General features: G+C 45.2%; 1 protein-coding gene across 13 annotated transcripts in view; it reads left to right on the top strand.

Annotated features, from left to right (window-relative positions):
• Kiaa1217 (KIAA1217 ortholog) overlaps nucleotides 1–25,112 on the top strand; it is a 789,026-nt gene that overhangs the window by 619,119 nt on the left and 144,795 nt on the right. The window contains exon 2 of one of the 13 annotated variants that reach the window (XM_057787134.1): nucleotides 14,356–14,405. The exons of the other annotated variants lie outside the window; for them this stretch is intronic. The gene's annotated coding sequence lies outside the window, so the exon portion shown is untranslated. The remainder of the gene's footprint in view (nucleotides 1–14,355; nucleotides 14,406–25,112) is intronic. 13 annotated transcript variants of the gene reach the window in all.

The following is a 25,112-nucleotide window of genomic DNA, read 5'->3' as shown; positions in this document are numbered from 1 at the left end:
CACATGGTGTCTCACAACCATCTGTAATGAGATCTGGTGCCCTCTTCTGGCCTGCAGGCATACATGCATACAGAATACTAAGAATACTGTATACATAATAAATAAATAAATCTTAAAAAAAAAAAATACTGTGTTTCTATGGCCCAGATGACCTGGCTGCCGAGCACTGACGAGGGCAGCAAAGGACGGCACCATCTGTGTCATGCAGTTCCATGAGTGTCCAGAGAGGGAAGAGTGGGAGGAGTGGGAAGAGTGAGGTGGTTCACACTGAGCTAACCAAGCGGGTAGACTGCTGTGGCTTTTACTATAAGATAGCTTTTAGTGCCCTCTCCCCGCTTAGACAATATTATAGGAGCTCTATCTTTTTCTGTTTGAGTCTTTAAAAAACTCTTGTGTTCCTTGTCTTTTTGGGGTGGGGGAAGGGAAATGTGTCTTCATGATTAGTTCAAAGTACTTAAACCATAAAAATAATTGTATAAAGCTATCCTTTTAGAGAAGACGTCCTTGGAAGGATGCAACAAGCTTCTTTATGTGTCAGTAGTTGACTTTGAAATAGAATGTATTTTCCCTGTAGTTCAGAACCTTGGGGATTGTTCCTGCTAGCATGAGATTAAGTGACAGAACCGAAGACATTTGCTTTAAACAGACTGGCCCAATGATCCTCTTCCTACCTGTAGGAGGTGTCTTCAAAGCAGGTGGGCTGAGAAGTGAAGTGGGGGCAGGGAAGAAAAGAGGTCACATCTTGATCACGCAGGTTCTCTTCATGGTTGGTCATACCTAATAGGCCATTGCATCTTAACACTCAGTTTTGGGGAGAATGACTATGTGATTTATAAATTGACTTTTGGCATTTAACATTCTAGAAAATTCCCATCGGTTTCCCTACCCCCCCACACACAAACACCCACACTCCCAAGTGTATTTTCTTCCTTGCAATCGGCTGTTTTTAATTTCCAGAGAAGCTGCTGATCTTTGTGACCACACCCTTTCCAGCCAGTCCAAAGTGGGCATGCAGGCGTGTCTACACTGGCCTCCACGGTGTGAGTGTGAGGTGGTGTGTGGAGTGTGGCCAGTCTGATCCTCCTATTCACTGTAGAGTCAGGAAGTTCACATCTTGGGGAAGTGGAGCTAGAGAGCCAGGGAGAGCACAGGTCTGCTCTCCCTCTGGGGCTGGAGAAAACTCAGGGGAATGAAGTTGTTGCATTTTGTCAGTTATTTCTCTTCTAGACTCTTTTTCTGTTTCTTATTAATGTTCCTTTAGAAGATACTGTCACTACACTTGTTAGGAGTGGCATCCACTTACTCAGGGTGCTGTGCTCTTTCATGTCTTTCACATTTTGTATGGTACTGGGGAGGGGTTGTCTAACCCGGACTCTCCCGTATTCTACCCATCCACCGAGCTCTCCAGCCCAGATGCATCTCCAGCTTTCAATGACAGAGTCTCTAGGTGTGGCACGCAGGTTGCTGAGTAACAGAGTGTGTTTGTCCTGATGACTTCCCTCCCTAGCGCTTACTCACGGGCCACTACCATGCCTGCTAGGTAGCACCATGGGGAACTGGCCAGGGGTCAGTTCCTAGCCTCTTCCGTACAGGCTCTCATAAAGGGCTACTTGCCCATCTAGATTGTTCTCCTATATCCCTATCTCCCTATCCTTGAATGGCCACACTGGCCTTGGTCCTTGCACCTGGGTGAGACCTTCTTTTCTGTCTGTCACATTCCTGTCTCTCCAGGAATAGGAAGTAAGAGTCTGTCAATGAATTAATCCACAATAGAACCACATTGGATTACAGGTTCACCATTGATTGTTTTAGCTGACAAAGGGCTGCACTGAGAAAGATGTATGAGGGTCCGCCACTAAGTCCGAGGCTGTGACATCTGCTGCCCGTCAAACATCTGCTTTCTGCATGGAAGAATCATAGGTTACATAATATCCTTTCATCTACATGAAATTAGTTAATTTCAGGGCATATATTTACTTTCAGTGTAAGCCTGAAAACATTTTCCTTATCCTTTTTATAAATGAATATACTGATTTGCCTATTATAGATTATAGTGCATAGGGTGCTGCCATTTTATTTTATTTTTTTCTGTCCACTAATCAAATGCCCGGTTCAAACCTTACTCTCCACTCTGGATTTCAAAGCTCTTCATTTGCATCTAAAGGTCAATCTCGCATAAAAAAGTTTGTCAGACTAGGAATGGATAAAGTCAAGGTTATTCTTGCTCAACAGTCTTGCCTTGAAAGAAGAGAGAGTTACCGTTCCCAAAGACACAGGAACTGTGCTGTGCTTTATCTGATAATATACAAGGGCGATTTGTTAGCTTAGGGAGAGAGGTAGGAGGTCATCATGCTACTTGGTAAATTAGAGAAACCAGGCACCAAAAGGAAAGAGCCTGCACACCAGATGTCTCCTCTAAGAGTTAAATTATTGTGCAGCAAGGATTGTGAGTGACCTCCTCAGCTTTGCCCTACACTCCCATGCCCGGCAGTACTACCCAAGTGGGGAATGTGACTTTGTAGAAATTTGGGGACTAATAGCCAGCAGTTGTCTAGGTACTTGAGGGGATCCCTAAGACAATGTTGGAGGATCACAAGAGTGTTGTGGTCTCCCCCAAAATCCCTGAAGTAACTCCATCTCCCTCCATACCTGTCTCCTGGGACTTGCATAAGAAAATGAGATAGGGATCTGTGTGCAGAGTGGGTTCACACTATCCAGGGTGGGTTCACACCATCCAGGGGACTCATCTGGACATGACTCTTCCTTTGCCCTCTGAACTTAGTCTTCCCTCAGCCTCATTGTACCCCAAAACTGTGAACCATTTCTCTTTCCCTCTTATACCTTCCAGAACCCTGCTTGCTTGTTGCTCCAAGCCCGGCGGACATGCCTGTAGAATAACCGCATTCAGATACATTTCCCTCTAGGTTTGTTCTCTTCTGTTTTCAGTTTCTGTGATTCTGTGATTTTTGATGTTCACAAAGTTTTTCTGTAATTTCTTTTCCCCTTCTCCTGAAAGGTTTCTTGGTAATCTTCCTAAACGTTTTTTCAGTGCCTTTTGTTCGCCCTGCACAGTGTCCTCCTCATCGCTGGTAAGCTGTGGCTACTTAGAGACAAGGTTTTCGGCCCTTCTGCTCTTGGTTTTTGCAAGCAATTAGCAAAGAATGTTTAGAGTTGAGCTGTTATAGAGGCTCATTCCACTGCAATGCCCTGTAATTAGAAGGATAAGCTCTCAACTTCTTCAAGAATCCAGTCTTCTGATTGAAAAGGATTGAACCCTGTACTGTAAGTGACTGGAGTTCACATAGCTAGCAGAATACACTAATTCCACGCTGTGATTTCAATGTCCAATTTTATAGTTGTTTTGTTGTTTTTCATGCTCATATTATCATTCTAAAATATAGTGTTGAAAATGATTTGTGGACTAGGAAGCTAGCTCAGTTGGTAGAGTGGTGGCACAAACCTTTAATCCTAGCACTTAGGGTACGGGGGATGGAGTAGAGAAAGTCAGATCTCCTTGAGTTCAAGGCCAGCCTGGTCTACAGAGTGAATTCTAGGGCAAGCTCCAAAGCTACAGAGAAACCCTTTCTCAAAAAATACAAGACATGAGTTCTATCCCCAGAACTCGTGTTTTAAAAAGCAGGACAAAGTGTTGCCCATTTGGAATCCCGGAACTGGAGAGATAGAATTAGACTCATCTTAGACATCCCTAGGGCTTGATGGCTAGCCGGTCTAGCCAGATTGATGGGCTGGAGGCCAATGAGAGATCCTGCCTCAAAGAGAAGTGTGAGGCTCTTAAGAAATGATTCTTTAGATTGACCTTCTGTCCCAGCACCCACACCACCACATGCAAGAATCCATATAAACACAACACACACACACACATGCACACACGAGTGCACTCACCTACCCGCACATGTACACACCCAAACATTCAGAAAATAGCTCGTGGGCTACAGATGTAGTTCAGTGTAGACTGCCTGCCTACCATGTACAGAGCCCTGGCTTCCATGCAAAATGACGATAGCAGTTTATAACTCTGGCCTCTGTTGTGTGGTGTTTATAACAGGAATGGTGCTCGGTGGTCCAAACTAGAAGTTTGCAGCCAGCCCACGTGTTGGTAGAAGAAACCGTCGCTCTTCCTGCATTGCTATTAGCAGTGATATGGAACTTTCTAGAATCACAGTTTTAGAGGAAGGCATTTTTTTTCCTCACCCAAATTTAATAGATTTCATAGAACTACTTTTTGCTAGAGTCATTTAGCTGGCTCTGAAGTTTAATAAGCCAGAATATAGAAAGGTAGGCTGAGTCCAACATGGAGTTCTCTAGATTTCAGGAGACACAGACTGGCAAAGATGAGCACGCTGGGTGGACTGAGTCCATGAAACATGGGATCAGGGGAGCAGTCGCATGGGCAGGTGATATCAGGGGATGATGTAGCTGCCAACATCTGCCACTATGATTGTCACTGGTTTGTCATCTTGATAAAGTTTAGCTTCTGTAATAAGTAGACTACATGACTTAAATGATAGAAATAAATCTTTTCATTGTTCAAGTAAAATAAACCCAAGGCCAAAGTGTCAGCATCTTGTGGATTTACAGGGAACTTTTTCTTCCTGTATCCATGAGCATCAGGGGTTGGTCTCTCCCATTGTCTTTATTAGGACACTAACCCTGTCATAGAAACTCTGTCCATATTAACAAGTCACTTGTGAAAGGTCCCGCCTTCAAATACCATCACATTGGAGACCAGGGGTTCAAACCAGGAATTTAAGAAACATTCAGACATTGAGTATTAACTCAGGAACTGGGGCCAGGTACCGTGATGAGGTGTGGGGCTATAGAGACAATCATCCTCTCGGGAACTCTTTCTGTGAGTGTCTGACATGCCTTCTAAAGAGCCGCACAAGCGTCCCACATAAGAGCTTTACAGTAAAGAAGTTTCATAGAGTTGATGTCCCTTGTGATTCTTGCTGACCCTGTGAAGACAGGACAGTGGTTTTCTTTGCCAGTTTACAAAGTGAGCCCCGGTGCTTTAATGGCCCTAGTGTAAAATCCATTGTTGGATGGAATAACTTGTTCAAAGTGAGAAGCTGATGATGCTGAGCCTGGGCGAGGACTCATGTCCTGTGTTCAGGTTTGTCTTACATTATTACTGTGATAGGACACCATGACCGAAAGCAGCATGGGAAGGAAAAGGTTCTTCTTACAACTCTCTGGTCACACTCCATCATGGAGGTAAATCAAGGCAGGAACTGGCACAGAAGTTGAAAAAAATGTTGCATACTGCACTTCCTCATGGCTTGCTCAGCTTGCTTTCCTGTACAACCCAGGACTTCTGCCCAGGAACCACATAGTCCACTGTGAGCTGGTCCTCCACATTAATCACGAATCAAGACACTACCCCACAGACCTGCCTACAGGCCAGTCTTCTGGAGGTATTTTCTCAATTAAGACTCCCTCTTCTCAGGTATGTCTAGGCTTATGCTGAGTTGGCCAAGCCAATCAGCACAAGAGTCTTCCTGGATACAGGAAATGGAGTTTTGCTGAGAACAGATCCAACTCAGGCCTTCTCCTCTGAGGATGATGTTGTGATGTGGGATTCCTGGAACACCCGGGAACTCCCATTTTGGGAGACAACTAATAATGCAAAGCTAAAATTCCCTTAAAGATTTCATCCATCTCTTCATCAGAATACAACTCTGGAGCCAGAACCAAGCTTGAGACACAGGAAGCCCGGGTTTCTGATCCCTACCCTGGTGGTCTATGGACTGCTGTGCCCTTGCCTGTCCCTCAGTCCCATGTGTACAAATGCCAGCCAATGAGAGTTTGCACAGCAGACCCCAGATGAAGCTCAGCTTTCCTGCTGGTAGCTCTGTCTGAGGTCCTAACATTTCCATACAGCCTGCTGAGGATCTGCGAGGCTCTGGAGTTTGGATCTGTTTTCCAAGAGAAGAAAGGAGATATCAGAATCCAGGTATTAGCCCACCTCTCCTCCCTATTAAAAGGCCACCTTACCCAAGCATTCAGTGTGAGAGGCAGTTCCTGAAGCAAAGCCTTCTGGGAAAATGGCCCCAGCTGGTGCAAGCTCTTGTCATCCCTTCTACAATGCTTACATCCTCAGAAATAGCTGCTATTGAACCAAAAGCTGGAATGTACTCCAAAGCCTTTGAAATAATGAAAGGGGTTTGGAAGCTTTTCCCACTTCCTGCCCCCTTCAGGGGCTCTGAGTCTTTTTATTTAAGTTTCATGTTCTGTGGGAGGAGGTTTTGGTGAAAACTGAAAAGGAGCCTTGCCAAGCAGAAATTCCATCACATGGAATTTCCCTCCTTTTGAGAAGGTACAAGAGCACCCAAGACAGTGAAAGACTGGCAGACTGGCAGAGGCGGGGAAGAGATAGATCAGAGCATTCTTGGAGTATTAATGGCGAGGTTCATGCAGTGTTGTGCTGGGTCCAGGTCTCTGGATCTTGTAGTCCTGCTCGGGCTGTGGGAACTGTTGCCCAAGACACACATCGGAAGTTCCAAGACCTACTAGGTAGCCTACTATCAAGAAGTAGGCCTCTAAATCAAGCAAGCCACATGTCATAGGGTTTTATTTCTGTGAAGAGACACCATGACCACAAATCTTATAAAGGAAAACATGTCACCGGGGCTGGCTTCCAGTTCAGAGGTTTAATCTATTAGCGTCATGGCAGGAAACATGGAGGCTTGCAGGCAAACATGGTACTGGAAAGGTAGCTGAGAGTTCTACATCTGGATCTGCAGGCAGCCAGAAAAAGCTGGGAGCCACTAATCCTGGTTTAAGCTTCCGAGACCTCAAAGCTCACCCATAAGTGACACACTTCTTCCAGCAAAGTCACACCTACTCTAACAAGGTCACTTCCTATGAGTCTATGGGGGGCTTTTTGTTGTTGTTTGATTGGTTTTGTTGGTTTTTTTTTTTTTTTTTTTGAGACAGGGTTTCTCTGTGTAATAGCCCTGGGTGTCCTAAAACTTGCTTTGTAGATCAGGCTGGCCTCGAACTCACAGAGATCCATCTAACTGTCTCTAGGAGTGCTGGGATTAAAGGTGTGCGCCACTATGGGGGGGGGTTAGTCAAACCACCGCACTACATTAACCACAAGTCCTAAGGCCCACTGCGTCCTTCCGGCTTTGCATTCATTCGTTCTGCAAGTGACAAGGAAGTGCTGAAGATGACTCTGCTTAGTGATGCTCACAGTGTAGACAATGCAAAGTTGGGGAGGAGACAGGGAAGCAAGCACACAAATGCATTTATTATATCACTAGTCATCTCCGTGACACTGGAAAAAAAAATGTCTCAGACAAGCTACTCTATGAAGAGAAAAGATTGAATTTGTTCGGTTTGGAGGGTCAAGGGAATGGTGCCTATATCAGCTCAGTGCTGGAGTAGGCCCATAGCAGGTGATGGGAGCCAGTGTTGACAGAAGTGGTTACATCTTGAGTCTGTCCATAGACAGAAACAGGCCTCCATAGCAGTCTCCATGGGAGGACCGCCCATGTGTCCCATGAGAACTCCCTTCCAGAGGTCTCCCTTTTGGAAGCACCTTCCTAATGTCACCCTGATCTCCCAGGAGGTGCCACCTCCCACTGGTTCCACCGTCTCCCATGGTACCATCCTAATGACCAAGTTTTCAATCACAATGGATCCTCCACTGACCGTCCACACCCAAACCACAGCTTCTATATGTGTGACAGGAAATGGTTGAGCTGGACACCCCGTGGCGAGAGGCTATAACCGTGTGAGGCATTCCTTTGGGTACGGTTCTAGGAATATCTGTCTCCTTGGCAGAAATGACCCGAGCAGCCGTCTCCCAGACACGGTAAACACTGGGCGAGAACATTTCCACCTCTGCCGGCTTCTCTTCCTCCGCTGTGAGTGGGGAATGTGGGAACTGAGGAAAGAGTTCCTCTGACGGTGCACTGGTTGATCCTCATACTGTCGTCTTTCCTTGGCATGAGAATCTTAACTGTTTCAGTTCTCTCCTAAATATAGTCTGATTCTTCTAGATGGAGAGAGTGTACATTGGGAATCAGAATGGGAAGTGTGTGGCGGGTGAACAGAACAATTCTGAGCCACTTCTGCAGCACTGCCCGCCCATCAGAACAATGGCTGTGTGTGTGTCCGTCCATGTCTCTGTGTGTGTGTGTGTGTGTGTGTGTTGGACACCACAAAAACTGGCTTGGCTCTAGGCTATGTTCTGTGTATTTACTTTGTGGTACAATAACTTTTCCCCCTCCAACCTACAGTAATTAATAGAAATCATTGTATTACCCTTCAAATCCACTGCATGGCAAGCCAGCGATGTATTATAAACTAAGGCGTTGTTTTAGGACAACGTTTTCCTAGGACAGCACAACACACACAGAGACACAAACACACATCTGCACCTCCTCTAAGGAAACCCAGGCAGACCAAAGTCCAGCCTGGTGAATCCCTGAGTTTGTACTGGGGTTACTGACAGGGGTGAGGGAGCGGCTATTTACAGAAACAGCAATAACTTAAAAGCTGTATCCCAGAAAGTCCTCCCTGGCACGGATGAGGACTCAGGAAAGCTGAATCTCTGGGGCTCTCTGCCCAATTTGTAGACAGCAGGTCAGGTCCAAGAGCTCTCAGAGATGCTTGTTCCTCTAAAACTCAGGAGGGGCCTTCCAGAATCTTCCAGGCTCCAGCTTTGCCAGAGTGTGACCTTTTATTTACCCCGTGAGTCTCCTCTTTCAGTTCAGAGGAGACTGCCATGCAGATGATATATATGGGATTCATTTGTTTTGAAAACAGCCAAGCGGGCTCCCTACTTTGACTCCTGGTTCGGAGGTCCCGGCCATGTCTTCCTGCAGGTCTCAGTCAGGCTTCTACTGAGCCTCACGTGCTGTGCTCCGGGGTTTTCATAAGTGATGGGATCTCATATCGTATAACACTCTAACATAAATACATCCCTGTGTCTTCTGGTGAGAAAACTGCACACGAAAGACATCCCACGCAGTGCACACGGTACTTAAACTTTGTGCTGGAGCTGAGGCCTGAGCTGATCCGCTCCTGCCTCTTTCTGGAGACGGTAGATGCAGCCCATCCATGGTCACTGTAGGATTACTTCACTCTTGGTTCCTCGGGAAAGGAGAAATTCTCAGGACAGCAGTTTCTAAGGACTTCTGCTCTATGGCCTTCTTCATTTTGTTGGGCGCTGCCCCCACTTGCCCTTTAGAGATAAACAACAATTTTGACATCAATTATAAATATTAGCCTGACTTATTGAATGCCATGGAGGAAATGATTTTGTTCCACTCTCACTGTTTTAAACATTTAAGGTGATTTTATTATACGATTGGATTCTTCCTTGAAGTAATATTTTTTTTTTAACATCAAAGAACCTGAATTGGCATTGATGACCCATTACGGATGGTCTGTGTGTCTTCGGGGTAGACTGGTTTCTAAGGTGATTTCCCCAGCATCTGCTTGTGTTGTGCCCTTTAGTTTGCGTCACGGTGACAAAACCGCGTCGTCCTTGGCAGATCTGCTAAACAGAGATGAGACCCGTAGTCATCCTCGCTCCGTCCTGTCGCAGCTGACTGCACTGTCCCCACAAACTGGCCAGACACAGCCAGAGTGGGGGTGAGCAGGAGACTCTGAAGCATGTTGGGGAGGACAAAGTTTGACGCAGAGCCACCAGTGGCGAGGGTGTCCTGTTTCCTCCAGTGCCCGGGGTGTCAGCTGTGTCCTTCCATCAGGCTGGATGCTGCTGAACTTGCCAAGCTCAGGGCACCCCCTTGTGGTGTAAGGTCCTTGTTCCATGAGAGAAGCCAGCAGGCAGCTTAGAGGTCATGAAAGGCTGCACAATTAACTGTGTTCTTCCCGTTTTCCCCTCCTTCAAAGCTCCCAAACAAATGAACCCTCATATTCTCTCTCTATTAAAGGAGAATATTTCTATTCTCTTTTCTATTAATATCATATTCAATGCTAAGGAATTTGGGGGGGGGGCGGGCAGAAACAAATCAGAAAAACAAGCACAATAATTTGATGCCCAGTCCCAAGAAATTTAAAATTAATGTCTTTTTAAATCACGGTCGTAATTGTGTAATCTATAAAGAATAAAGTTAAGAGTTAGTATAGTCCCACAACTCACAGGATATCCCTGTTAACATTTGGCGTGTCCTCTGCTCTTCTTTGATAGGCAGAGAGATTCAGAGCTGAAAGGAGTTGTCTTTTTCTCTGGCATGGTTTTTTTCTGCTCAATTTTATGTGCAAACTTCTTGTTTTGTCTGGAGACACAGATTTGCTGTGTAGACTGAGTTTCCTCGAACCTGTGATCCTCCTGCATCAGCTTCAGAGTGCTGAGCTCATGGGTATATGTTGCCATGCCCAGCTGTGTGTGAGTACCTTTGTTGGCGTCTGTTTTCCTTGGCCCGAGCATGAGTACCCCCATGTTCACAGGACAATGTACAGACTCCCTGAGGTTATGGTTATTTCCTTACAGTTTACCACTGAAAACAGACTTGCTGGATTTTAAGACTTCTAATATTCATCATCTGTCATTAAATCATTTGTCAATAACATAATTTGAATTATCTATTTTTATTGTGTGTGTATGAGTATTTCACCAGCGTAAATCTGTCACCACAAGTCTGCGTGACTGATGTGGCTAGAAGACAGTGTCAGATACCCTGGAACTGGAGGTACTGGCAGTTGTTGGCCATGTAGGTGTTGGAAGAGCAATCAGTCCTCTTAACTCCTGAGCCATCTCTCCAGCCTGTTGGCAATACATTATTTAAAGATTTGTTTTTATTTTATAGTCATATATTTGTGTGTGTGACTGCCATTTGTATGTGATTACACGCAGAGACCAGGGAGGGCATGAGATAACCTGGAGCTAGGGTCACAGGAGGGAGGATTGAGCGTGGAGTCTTTTTTTTTTTTTTAAATATTTATTTACTTATTATGTATACAATATTCTTTCTGCGTGTATGCCTGAAGGCCAGAAGAGGGCACCAGACCTCATTACAGATGGTTGTGAGACGCCATGTGGTTGCTGGGAATTGAACTCAGGACCTTTGGAAGAGCAGGCAATGCTCTTAACCGCTGAGTCATCTCTCGAGCCCTTGAGCGTGGAGTCTTTTTTTTTTTTTTTTTTTTTTTTTGGTTTTTTCGAGACAGGGTTTCTCTGTGGTTTTGGAGCCTGTCCTGGAACTAGCTCTTGTAGACCAGGCTGGTCTCAAACTCACAGAGATCCGCCTGCCTCTGCCTCCCGAGTGCTGGGATTAAAAGTGTGCGCCACCTCCGCCCGGCGAGCGTGGAGTCTTATATGCCTCAGCCTCTTCTAACCCTTTCAGTACCCACCACTGTCTGTGCGCTCCCAGTTTGCAGATGAGGAAAGTTAAGTTGGGAGAAAATTAAATAGCTATTCTGTGTCTTCAAAGCCAGGGAGACATTTAGGAAAGCAGTGAAAACAGCATTTTCCATTCTTTGAAAGCTAAACTAGTTGGGGAGCAGTAGTAAAAATTTCCACTGTAAATTCAAGAACAAGTATGTGAGCCACAGAGAGGGGAAGAGAGAACCTGATTCTGCCATCTACGCTCGGTAAGATACGCTTGGTAAGAGCTTCCACGAGGCTCTGGCCAATGGGGACGGTGTTCATGGAGCACTCAACACAGCTGGGTCTTCCCTGGATCATAACAGGTTTTTTTAATGCATGCATTTTATTGAACCACAGTTTGCTAGGTAGCTCCCAAGTCATATCAGAAAATCTTTAACTTCTGAAGAAAATCAAGAACTTAACCTTTAAGTTAAATGTTAACCTTTGAGTTCTAACCGTCTGCCATTTCTCACTGCTACCCTAGACACCTGTGTGTTGCTTCTGCTGCACGCACACTACAGGGTACTTAGACTTCCTATTGAAAAATCAGAGATGGGGAGAGCTAAAGAAGAAGATTTCATATCACCCATCGCTTGTGCTAATGGCACCACTCTGTTTTGTTCATTTCTGGAAAAAGATCTCAGGAATCTGACTCTTTCAGTACAACAGAAACACCCATTGACTGTTTTTGCGATTTCATTCTGATAGCTGTTCAATTTTTTGTTAGTAGTGTTTGAAAAAGAATTATACTCCTGATTAATTTTACAGCAGCATTGTTTTGCCACTCCAGTTATTTCCTTGAAGTGTTGAATGGATCTTTGATACTCAAGAAGTTTAATCAAACTAGCATCTTTTGAGGCCACCAAGATGGCTCGGCGGGCCAGGGTAAATAAAGGGCACACACATGCATAGCTGTGTCTGGAGGTCAGAGGACAACTTATAGGAGTCGGTTCTCTACTTCCATCATGTGGGTTCCTGAACTAAAATTCAAGTCATCGCACTCTGTGGCAAGCACCCTGCGATTTTATGTAGCCTTTTGCCTCCTTCTAACTCCAGAGGCTCTTCAGACCTGTCAACCTATTTCTGTCTCACACATGTTTTTACCTCGCCCATCTAGGGCTTTATTATTTGTGGCCTGCCTCAAGGTGTTTCTTGCCCAGTTGATGAAGCCTGTAAACTCTGCAGCAGAGATTCAGGGAGCCTAAGGCACAGCAGCCTTCTTAGTTCTGGGAAGAGTATATCCACTGGGAAGGGGGCTTTTATGAAGGCAGACTAGCAGGTAGTTTCTTCAAATGGCGTCGCTTTGTTCCTGTGAAGGCCCCAAAATGTTCTTTTACAGGTTGTAACCCCTCAGAGCATTCTGGGTAGAATATTTTAGCACGATTATTATCAGGAGATTTGTCTCAGCTTTTAAGACTAACGTTTATATTCTAAGGCCCTTTTTCTTCTTATGACCTATAGCTAATGTGTGTGGTCCTAAATAACATAGAAGCACTCAGACATATATAGTGATGCACATATTGTATGTATAGAGGTAACTTGGATCATATAGATTGTGTAAACTTATTACAATGTTATGTGTTTAGTTTTGTTTGCTTTTGCTTTTGTTTTGTTTTTTGTTTGTTTGTTTGTTTGTTTCTCTGTATATCCCTGACTGTCCTGGAACTCTCTTTGTAGACCAGGCTGGCCTCCCGAAATCTGGCTGTCTCTGTCTCGCGAGTGCTAGGATTAAAGACGTGTGCTACCTCCTAGCTGTGTGTAGTCAGCACACTCAATCTTAGCCAAAGTGAATTTCTAAGAAGCTATTTATTCCTCTGATTTTTGAGACAAGGTCTTTGTATAGCTCAGCCTAGCTTTGAACTCATGGTCCCCCTGCCTCAGACTTGCATATGCTGGGATTATAGGTGTTCGTCACCACACCAGATTACAATTGATTTTAGAGGCCTTGTTTGTTGGTAGTCTACATGGATATGTCTGAATTGATGACCAGTCCTATACACCCGGAGCGCATGTCAATGGGTGATGTGAGGTACAAAAAATGATCATTCTTGTTTTAGGAATATGCAGATTTCCTGTTTAAAAACACACCCATTATTTTCTACCTTAGATCATTTATAAAGATTTGTTTTCTTTGTGTGTGCGTGTGTGTGTGTGTTTGTGTGTGCATGTGCACTCATGGATTGAGGGCAGGTGACATGCGAATGCAGGTACCCATGGAGTCCAGAAGAGAATACTGAAGCTGACTGGCTAGCATGACAGGAGGTTGTGATCTGTACTGGGAACTGAACTCAGGTTCTCTGCGAGAGCAACGCTCACTCTTACTGCTGAGCTATCCCTCCAATCCCTCTAGTTCAGGTTTTTAAAAAACAAAGGAGTCCAAAAGTAGATCAGTATTATCAAAGAGAATTAAGTGCTGGCACACAAAACCCTGCTCGATGGCCGCTGGGTTCAAGTATCAGCACTCCGGTTCTGGATTAGATGCTGATCATCTTTTCCTGCTGATCATCACAGTGACTGTAGCGTCCTGGGTGGCAGGGTACAGACAGAGGACACTGCACACAGAACTGTGTTATAAAGACACCCCAGAGGCTATATACCCAGGGGCCAGTGCTAATCTTCATGGTAGCTTCCATGCTGCCCACTAGCCTGCACTCTGACTCAGCAAGGTGTCCCATCGGTTGGGTTGGCTCTGTCAAGTCCTCCATACCCCGTGACTGTGGGTCAGTGTGACACATTCTCAAGTAGCGTGAGGTGGAGTCAATCACTCCTGTGTCAGGAGATCTGAGGAGACCTCTGGTAGTTAGGACTTGCTTTCAACGTTGTTTTGACAAATAAATGGCTGGATTTGCCACTTCGTTCCCTCGGGAGGGATAATTATGCTCCACTATTATTATTATTATTAAGAAGAGTATGAAGGATTAGCAGGTCTCTTTGGGCAGCCTACCCCTTTTCTCCTCCTGTTTCACTGTTTCTTTTTCTCCTGGTCACAGGCTTTGCAGTGTATGCTGGTGTCTCTGCAGGCAGAACTTGACATTCAAAGGTACTTGATGAAAATCGAGTCGTCCCAGCGAGTTAGTACTCTGCCTTCCCTTTCTCTGCACTGAGCTGCCCCTCATTTGTGCCCTTCCCACGCAACAGCTTGTGGTGCCCTGATTGCCGTGACCGACTAAACCAGATTGCCTGTATTTTCCCGTTTACCCCACTGATCCACAACTACCGCGACCAAGTGCCTGCAGCCTTGGGAACCATGCGCATTGTTTGCAGTGCTAGGAACGGGTATCGTTAGAATGAGCATTAACTGCATGCTTGCCTCAAAATAATGTATTTTTTATAAATTGGTTTGTGGGTTTGTAGAATGAGTGGTGATGCAGAAGGCTGGAGTCTTTGCATGGTTGTTAAATGATGATCTTCCCCAGGGAGACCCCTCACCCCCAGCTGACAGACAAGTCAGAGTCCTCTTGGAAGTAAACCAGAGTCTTCCACTCCTCTGAAGTTCTGGATGCACACGACTGACTTGATTCAGATTGAGTACCTCAGTAATGGATCTGGGTCACTTGACTGGCCCACGTTTCCATACAGCAATGATGAGAACACGGCTGCTGTTCTAGAACTTCCTGAGTCCATGTGCTGTTCTAAATGCTGTCCCCCAAAAGGATTCCCCGTTTTGCAAATGAGGAAATCAAGGCACAGAGAGATTACATAATTTGTGCGAGGCCACGCTGCTAGTTAGTGGCAAGGCTGTGGCTTGCCTCCAGGCTGTCTAGCCCCAGCCATCAGTCCTTGACTTATTACTGTTGCCTTTAAACATCAAGGCCCTCCACTTCAGACTGTCTTAGTTTGGATCATTCAGGCTCCCAGAGATGGGAACATCCCCAGTCATCTGGCTCAGTGTGGGGTAGCGGTGCCAACTGAAGCTGTGCCACATAGCCATTCACATCCTCTCTGTCCCCCACACAAACATGGGATTATTTATTTCCCCATTGTCTCCTGAATGTGCACACATCAGAACCGCAGCCCTCTGCTGTGAGGCCCCAAATGCAAAGAGACTCTGGAAGCAGGCTGTCTAACTGTCTGCCTGTCTCCTTCTTGTCTAGAGTCAAGGACAGCACTGACCTTTTCATCTTCCCTTTTTAGATAGTGGCTCCTTTGATCTTCTGTTGGGAACAACAAGCTCAAATTAGAATGTTCCAGCTCCAATGGATAGACTTAAAAACTAAATTTGGGGCCGGCCAGGACTCGTGGCACAACCCTTTAATCCCAGCACTCTAGGGGCAGAGGCAGGTAGATTTCTGTGAGTTTGGGGCCAGCCAGATCTTTGAGGTACTCAGTAAGACCCTGTCCTTAAAAAGTTAAATTTGGGCTTCACAGACCAAAAAGCACCACTGCCATATCCCACAGTTGCCCAGTTCTGACAGGTGTTTATCCTTAATTTCTTCCCATGAGTTCTTAACTGTTTTATATTTCCATAATGAATTTTATAATTCATGCAGAAGAGAGGCCTCTTCCACTTCCTGGCATGTGCGCTGCACACTGAGTCGAAGCGCAAAGGGGAAAGATGCTAAAGCAAGCTCCTCCCTGCCGCTCGCACACTGCCCTGAACTGTGTTTCAGATTTTCAGGATTTAGATTTGATGCTGTAGTGTGGGATTTCTTTTCTCCCATCATAAACAGTGCAGACTCTGGAATCCCATTCTTTTTTGGGGAAGAGGGGAGTGGGGATGGGAGCCCAGGATCCTGCTAACTCTGTACAGTGTCCGTTTTTCTTTCTGTTTATCTTAAGTTTAAAAGAAAGAAACCCTCTGTTCTCCCTCTCTCTCTCTTCTCTCTCTTCTCTCTCTCTCTCTCTCTCTCTCTCTCTCTCTCTCTCTCTCTCTCATCTCTCTCTATCTCTCTCTCTGTTGTTTGTTTTATTTCAGATACAGTCTTATTCTGTGCCTTGGCTGACTTGGAACCTACTTTGTAGACTCAGTGAGCCTCAGACTCAAACAGATCCATCGACTTGTCTCTGAGCTTCCCGGCCCCTCCCCACGGCTAGGATTAAAGATGCCACCCCTAACTCTTTTCTTTCTTCTAAGCTTATCAACAAATCATTGCATTCTAGATAAGGTCCAATTGCAGCAGTGAGTTTGGGAAAATCCCCACTGGAGTGGCAAGAGCATTAGGGTTGAAAATGGAAGGTAGTTGTTCTCTTTGGTGACCAGTGCAGGTCCTCTGTGACAAGAAAGTCTGTTTGGAAATTGGAAGTATCCATTCTCCAGTCTAGCAGCATGGGCACAGTGAGTCATTGGTGTGTCCTTCAAATCGCTGTGGGATCCCATGAGTTATGGGTCACCCCTCATGGTAGGAAGCTGAGCTGAGCCTCCCTGAAACTGAGAGAGCAGTACAAGGAAAGGGAAGCTCAATGCTTTGTGGGGTTCATAGTTCACAAATGCTGTCCTGTGAGTTACCCTAACAACATCAGGTAAATATTCTGGTTATATTAATTGTTTACTTTGTGTGGTCTGGGGAATGGAATCCAAGGCCATATCCACACTATGCAAAAAAAAAAATCCTCCCCCACCGGGACAGACCCCTGGCAGCTCCTCTAGTGACATCGCTTAACTGAGAATTGATACTCAGGAAGGTTTCTGATGTTTCACAAGTATAGCATTGCTGGAATTAGTCTGTGTTCCGCAAAACAGTGCGAGCAAAACACAGGGCTTTCATATTCCTAAACTTGTCTTTTGCCTGGTTCTCCAAACCCTGCTATTTAATAACATAACGGAGCTAGGAACAAACAAACAAAAGGAACAGGATCCTAGAAAGGTAGTTGAAACTCCCAGAAAGTGATTTTAGTGATTGTTTGTTTCTGTTTTTTTTTTTTTTAAGATATTTTTTGTTTGGGGGAGTTTTTGTTGTTGTTGTTTGTTTGTTTTTGTTTTTTTGGTTTTTTCGAGACAGGGTTTCTCTGTGGTTTTGGAGCCTGTCCTGGAACTAGGTCTTGTAGATCAGGCTGGTCTCGAACTCACAGAGATCCGCCTGCCTCTGCCTCCCGAGTGCTGGGATTAAAGGCGTGCGCCACCACCGCCTGGGGGAGTTTTGTCTTAAGTGAAACTCACTGCAGTGAAGTTGAGCATGTGGTGGTCACGGTGGTGGTGGTAGGGATGGGAGAGTCTGAGGGTGGGCTTCAGTGTGGGTGGCTGTGCTGTTGAAGTTTATAAGGAACAGCAAAGCTCTTCTGGGATATTTGAAGAGGATCTGGCCACAAGTGCTAATGGCTTGGTGCCTTCCAGCAACTCCCTGAGGCCATGTCCACTGGGGCGATGTTAGGAGCAGGTTAGAGTTCCCAGGACACTGTCACTGTGTATGCCCTCACTGCAGCTGGACCATTGCTACTAGGGAAAAAAAGCCTGGTTGGCTCCACAATAATACAATTCGTCGTTCAGAATTGCACCCCTGGCCTAGGGCCTCACACCCTCCCCTAGGCAGCAGGGTGGGAGGTGGGGGTACCTAGGCAGCTGGGTGGGAGATGGGGGTGTCTAAAGACGCCTTTGCTGGGAGGCTTCTAAGGTGAATCTCAAAGGCTGCATGCGGGCCCCTTCCTTTTCATCTCAGCAGTAACAGCAATCCCCACAGACACCTTTTATCTCAGAGCCTTTTAAAGCTCATTCCTGTCCCTGAATTCCAGTGGCACCTGCTGCTGTGTTTCAGCATCAGCCAGTGAGGACCTTGGAGCCTGGTGGCCTGTTCCAGCCCTAGCTTGTTTGTTTCCCTTCAAGGGAGGAAGGGAAACAGTAATTGATTACAGGCACCATGCAATAACGGAAGCCTCACCAGAGGAGGAAGCAGAGTCACAAATGTCCGCCCTGTGATTGTCTGGAAATGGAGTTCAGCTGCTCCCTTCCTAACACGTTGTATTTTATAAAATTCTTCTTATATGACAAGGAAATACCCCAACCCATGCTTTAGGAGGCAAAAGAGTTTTTCTTGTTTTAAAATCTAAAAGAAACAGTGTTGTTTCCCTTCGTCCTAAAACAGACAGGGTTGGATATCATAGCAATCAGACAACCTGGTTCATCTGGTCTTTTATTTTGTATCTGAAATAAAAGGGGAAGGGCAGCAGTACAGAACAGCGGTCTGAACTGGCGAATCCTGATGTGGAACTTGCTGATGACCTTACTTCCCTGCGTGGCGGATGGTTGATGCTTCGTGAGGATGGAGAAGGCTGGGCCTTAGGAGCTTTAAGTAGCTCCGACCTCAGGGTGGCTCTGTGGTAACTGTGAAGGGTCTGTGCCTTGGCCTAAGTGTGCAAACAGAAGGGCAGTAGACAGGTTGATGTCTAGTCCTGGCAGCGAGATAGCTACCTGGCATTCTCTCCAGGTGAGGGGTCTGTGTTATGTCCAGTCTGCAGTGCAGTCAATTTGAGCAGCAACCAAGGAAGCTCTGAACCACTTAAAGGAAAAACAAAGCAAACAAAAACCAGAATAACAGCAGCTATACACAGCAAATGGTTTTATAGTCCAGAAACTATTTTTTTTTTAAAAAAAAAATCATTGCTAAAATTCTGATTTACCTGGAGTCCAGTTTTAGAGGCCCAGTTAAGGCAGCCACATCAGAACTACAGCCTGGGAAGTCTGTCTTGTTGGCTGTGGTTCCTCTCTCCTGGCTGTATCTAGTTTGGAGTTGAAAAGCCATTGCTGTTCTGGTTCCTGCCAATTTTGCATGCCATGAAAATCAGAATGTATTTCCCTTCCTGTGCTTTCCCTCATGAAATGTGCCTTCATTAGGAGCCACCTCAGTTTGAAATCCAGGTGGGGAAGCGGGAAGTGGGTATGAGCAGGACCCAGATGGTCACCAGTCCTTCTGGATGCCCAATGCCCGAGGAAAGTCTCCTCTTTCCCGCATTACACTCCTGTCTTCCTGGTTCGTTATTCCTCTGATGTATGAACACAATCATTCTGATTTGGAGAAATGGAGAACGCATGTTACCCATAATGCCAACATTGGAAGAAAACCAATGTTAATGTTTAGGTATGTGACTTCTCTTTCCTACACTGTACGAGAAATGTTCCCTGTAAACACCTCTGTTATGCTTAGTATTCCAGACTGAACACATTGGAGTTTGGTAATCGCCTTGTAAATTGTTCCTAGACTCACTGATTCGGTTAGGGTTGGAATGTGTATACTTCTGTACCCACAATTCCACATTTTCTTCCTTTAAACAACAACAAAAAACTTTTTAAAATGACAACTATTTCGTGTGTGTGTATGTTTGTGTGTCTGTGTGTTCAAGCACATGTTGACTCATGTATGAAGGTCAGAGGACAACTTGCGGAAGTCTGTTCCTTTCCATCACGAGCACCTGAGGGTTGGACTCATGTCATCATTTGTGGCAATCAAGTACCTTCACCTACTAAGGCAGTGGTTCTCAACTGTGGGTGGCGACCCCTTTAGAGGTCAAATATCAGATACCCCTCATATCAGATATTTACATTATGATTCATAACAGTAATAAAATTACAGTTATGAAGTAGCAACACAAATAATTTTATGATTGGGCATCACCACGACATGAGGGGTTGCAGTATTAGGAAGGTTGAACCACCGCACTAAGCCGTCTTGCGGGCTCCACATTTTTCTTAATCTTTCTAAATCAAGCTAATCTTGGTTTGGCTTCCACCTATTGAGAAACATTCTCATGATATTCAGGTGAAACATTGTGCCCTTGGTTGGGATCATAAAGAAATCTTGGAAGCCCAGTTAGTCTGTCAAAGCTGGATGAGGGTTTTGTACCATGTGATTGCAGACAGCTACAAGGGGCATATTTGCTAAGCTTCCAGACTGAGTGCCTGAGAATACCACACACCCGTCTTCCAATCAGAAGTCGTTTTTGCAAATACAAGCAAGGTCTCCCCAGTTTAAAGAACACAGCAGTGTCACCATCAGTGACTCCTGACTGTCATTCTCTCATTGTTCCTGTAAGGTCACGCATTCTCCTTTTCAAACCCTGTTAGTGACTTCCATGTTCCCCGGACTCATTGTCAGACCTCTCAAAAGATGAAACTAGCCTACGAAGGATGCTCTGTGGAGATCATGTTGTAGCCTGGTGTTCTTTATAGGCCCCGTCAACCCTGCTGCAGGAGGTAGGCGACTCAACACATTTAGAAATGACAGTGTCATAGTATATTTTCAAAAGATTGCACATGTCTGTTTAAAGGACAGGGGCATCCCTCTTTTTATGCTGGAGCTGTCCTTGTCATCTGCTTCCTGGCTTCTGCAGGCAGGAACTTGCATGGTCAGAGCACAAGGTCCCACCCTTGTTCAAGACCATAGCCAACTTGTTGCACACAGAGATGTCTGTGGTGGCTCTGGCAGTGAGCAGTGGGCACTCCAGCCCACATATCCCCCCCTGATCCAACAATGAAATTGTGCACACGAGAGGGGAGACTTGAAAGAGAAGATGCTGTTGTACTTTGCTCTACTGCTGAATGGTCGGATTTCACTCCAGACCAAACATGGATGTTTTCACAGGTGAAACACATGAATAATGTCTGGGCACTCTGGGTAGAAGAGGGGGGAAAGTATTGATATACTAGCCTTGAAGAAACAGGGTACGGGCAGAGTTTATCAGGAAAAATTCATCAAAATAAATCGTGGAAAGAAAACCATTAACCTTTGTCCAAACAAAAGAATGGAAATGTTGATTTTCCAAGCTCAAGTAAAGGTAGTTGAAGAATGTCAGGAAAGTTAAAAGTTGGCATCAAATAAGGGCTTGAACTTAAATTCCCGTCTTTCTACGGGGCCTGGAAGTTCTGCATTGCTGAGACCTGTCGTGTGTTCTCATTCCCAGTATGAAACACCCAGGAAGACAACACATCTGGAGTGGGTTTATGCCTTGTTCTTGATTGACAGCACAGCTCTTTAGTGCCTATGCCCATCTTTTGTCATGGAAACAAAAGTTGGTTCATTAGCCTCCACCTCCATTTCTCTGAGTCTTTAGAGCTGAGACCATCTGACAATTTCAAGATTGTTCTAGAACCTCACTTCTTTCTTGCATTTATATTACAGTTCTCACGTCCATTGACATGTTCAGTGCGTTTCCTGCCTTGGCCATCATCACAGCGATGGTGCTGAGGGATCCTCGTGCTCCAGGCTTTGGTTATTCTGGTCTGGCTGCTCTCAAAGGGTAACTAGTTCTGGGTCCCAGAACTCAACTGAGAGTGGCAGGTACCTGGCCCAGAGGGCAAAGACCTCAGTGGATGCTGCCTCCAGTGTGGATATCTGTAAGGACAGTAGCCCTGGAAGTCTGGTGTGCTTCACAGAGCTCCATGTCTTCCTTCCCATCTCCAGTCAGACACTCAAAGTCTTAATGAGAAGAAAGGATGAGAGTGAGAGGCAGCTGAGCATACTGTGGACCATGGAAAGGACTCTAAGCTAACACAGAGTCTTGGAAAGGCTGTCCCTAGTAACTGAACTTTCTTCAAAGATGAAGTATTGCTAGAGCAAGGATGGGAGAGAAAAACTAAAGCTCATGCTTGATTCATTATGTGATAATCTCTGACTTTGTTCCTAGCAACTAGATGGTTCTTTTCAGTACAAGTGAGAATTTTGACTAGCATGAGTTGAAAGTTTCTCAAGTGTCGTGATTCAAAAAAAGGAGGCAATTAACCAGGGCCAGGAATGAGTCATTCTGAATACATTCGCATCGTGTTTCCGAGTTCTCTGTGGCAAATTGGGCATCCATTAGGATGAAGGAAAAGTTCATTAAGGCAGTGTTGATTTTTCTTTTCAAAACAGACTGTGATCTGAATACTTTGGCTCACCAGACATTCCACTGTTCCTGACAATTAGCATGTTAAATAAAGCTTTGTTTCAGGTTTATTTTTCTGGACCTCAGCATTTCACTTTAGAGTTTAAAAAGTCTGAAAATAAGAATGAAAAAACATTGATAATTATATCTTTGATAGCCTTTCCTCTTTGACTAGAGTGTTCAAATGCAGCAGCATCACACACATGCACATGTGCTCGCTCTCTCTCTCTCTCTCTCTCTCTCTCACACACACACACACACACACACACGCACACACACACATACGCATGCACACTAAGCACAAATCTGATATCCTAGTAAAGCATGCTGCTGGTGGCGGATGTTTCAAGTGCATTCATGCTGACAGGAGGCAGGCACAGCAGTCTCCTGGGTTAGTGCTGTGCCAGAAAGGAGATCTTCACATGGCCTAGCAACATGTTTATATAGAGCAGGTACTGTGGAGTCAACAGTGTATAGGATGTCTCAGTAAGCTAATTTTCCCCCCTGGGTGATATGATTCTTCTTTGTAGTATGTATACCTTACAGTTATGACTTTTTTTTTTCTTTTTTGGCCAGAAAAATGATTTTAAATAGCAACACATGAGCCAACTGTTGCCCAATGAAGGTTATATGTTGACCAGTTCTTGGTAGAAGGTGATCTGGATCCAGCATCTCTAGAGTCCTGGTTAATTAACTCAACAATGAGATTCAGATCTGTAAACCTACACACTGAGTCTGGGTTCCTTCCACTGCTAGCAGTTCAGTGTGCATGGTTCAGATACTGGTTCCTCAGTGGCAAGCACTGTTACAAAGCTACAGTGATGGTTAAAAAAGATTACCAGGTACGAGCCATCTGGTCCAGGGCTGATGGAATCTGCAATGTTAGTTCTTTCCTTTCCTCCTTCCCTGTCATTAGGAAGAGAAGATGCCTGGATATTTAGTCTAAGATGAAAGCATGGGAGAGCCGGGCGGTGGTGGCGCACGCCTTTAATCCCAGCACTTGGGAGGCAGAGGCAGGCGGATCTCTGTGAGTTCGAGACCAGCCTGGTCTACAAGAGCTAGGTCCAGGACAGGCTCCAAAACCACAGCGAAACCCTGTCTCGAAAAACCAAAAAAAAAAAAAAAAAAAAAGAAAAAAAGAAAAAGAAAGCATGGGAGAGAGCCATATGGATCCTCTTACACCATCGCTGCTCAGTGAGATCAAGTTCTCTTTAAGGAAGAGAACACTTTAGAAAGGGTGAGTGGGTTGGGTGACTTGGCTACACAGACCACCCTGTTCTCATTTGTGTTTGTATGGTTGAGGCACTTGGTGAACTGAGGAGTGATGCGGGAGTCCCTTCTTGGTGTTGTGATTACCATTAATGAATTAAAAAAAAAAAACTGCAGTGGCCCTGTTGATAAAGCAGAACTTAGGTAGGCAGAGAGGACTGGACTGAATGCTGGGAGGAAGAAGGATGGACACAGGAGATGCTATGGAGCTACCACCAGAGATAGATGTGCTGGAACTTTGCTGGTAGGCTACAACCTTGTGGTGATGTAGAGATTAATATAAATAGTTTAAATTAAGATATAAGAATTAGCCAAAAAGAAGCTAGAGCTAATGAGCCAAGCAGTGATTTAAATAATATAGTTTCTATGTGGTTATTTTGGTTCTGGGTGGCTGGGATGAACAAGCAGCTGCAACAATTGGCATCCAATGTGGCCGACTAAATCCACTTAAAAACATAAGAGGTCGAAAAGGAATTCTAGATAACAAAATACAGAGTTTAACACAGCTTCTTGCTGTTTGCTGGTAGCAGGCAGAAGCTCGTTTAAGAGAGGTCTTACTGCCAGGCGGTGGTGGCGCACGCCTTTAATCCCAGCACTCAGGAGGCAGAGGCAGGCGGATCTCTGTGAGTCGAGGCCAGCCTGGTCTACAAGAGCTAGTTCCAGGACAGGAACCAAAAGCTACAGAGAAACCCTGTCTCGAAAAATCAAAAAAAAAAAAAAAAAAAAAAAAAGAAAAAAAAAAGAGAGAGAGAGAGAGAGAGGTCTTACTGAAATGGACATGCAGGGAGAGTTTTGTCCTGGGTCACCATGGAATTACAAGGGAAATCCAGGGTTAGGGACTCTTGACCATTGCTCAAGTGACCCAAAGAGTACTCCATCATCCCCTGCTCCTTTTCCAGCTGAGCCTAGCTCTCAGTTCTACCACAGAGGCTGCAGAGCACATGCTGGGCCACCCAGGGTTCAGAAAAGGCTTCATCTTATGCAAAATGAGGCCAAAATCTGAAATCTTGTGAGTTGCCTGCTTCCCTTTTAGGGAACATTAAACACACACACACACACACACAAAAGAGATAGGTGACACCTTTAATTCCAGCATTTGGGAGGAAGAGGCAGGCAGGTCTCTGTAAGTTTGAGGCCAGACTTGTCTACAAAGCAATTTCTAAGACAGTTAGGATTGTTATCCAAAGAAATCCTTCTTGATAAACCAACCAACCACACACACACACACACACACACACACACACAGTGTACATGTACCTGTTTATGAGTGTTCACATGAGTTCGTATACAGCATCAGGTCAGATGTCAGCATCAGGTGTTTTCTTCAGTGTCTGTCTACCTTGGTTTTTTTTTTTTTTTTTTTTTTTTTTTGGTTTTTCGAGACAGGGTTTCTCTGTGGTTTTGGAGTCTGTCCTGTAACTAGCTCTTGTAGACCAGGCTGGTCTCGAACTCACAGAGATCCGCCTGCCTCTGCCTCCCGAGTGCTGGGATTAAAGGCGTGCGCCACCACCGCCCGGCTCTACCTTGGTTTTTCTTGAGATGAGGTCTCTCATTGAACCTGAAGCTTGCCAGCTAGTTGGTAAGGCAAGCCACCAGGATCTCCCTGTCTACCTCTCCAGTGCTAAGATGAAAGGTGTGAGCCATGGTGCCAGCTTTCGCATGAACTCTGGGAAACTGGACTCAGGTCCAA

Source organism: Chionomys nivalis, chromosome 13 (genome assembly GCF_950005125.1).
Source record: "Chionomys nivalis chromosome 13, mChiNiv1.1, whole genome shotgun sequence".
Taxonomy (NCBI): Eukaryota; Metazoa; Chordata; class Mammalia; order Rodentia; family Cricetidae; genus Chionomys; species Chionomys nivalis.
This window is presented reverse-complemented; position numbering and strand designations above follow the sequence as displayed.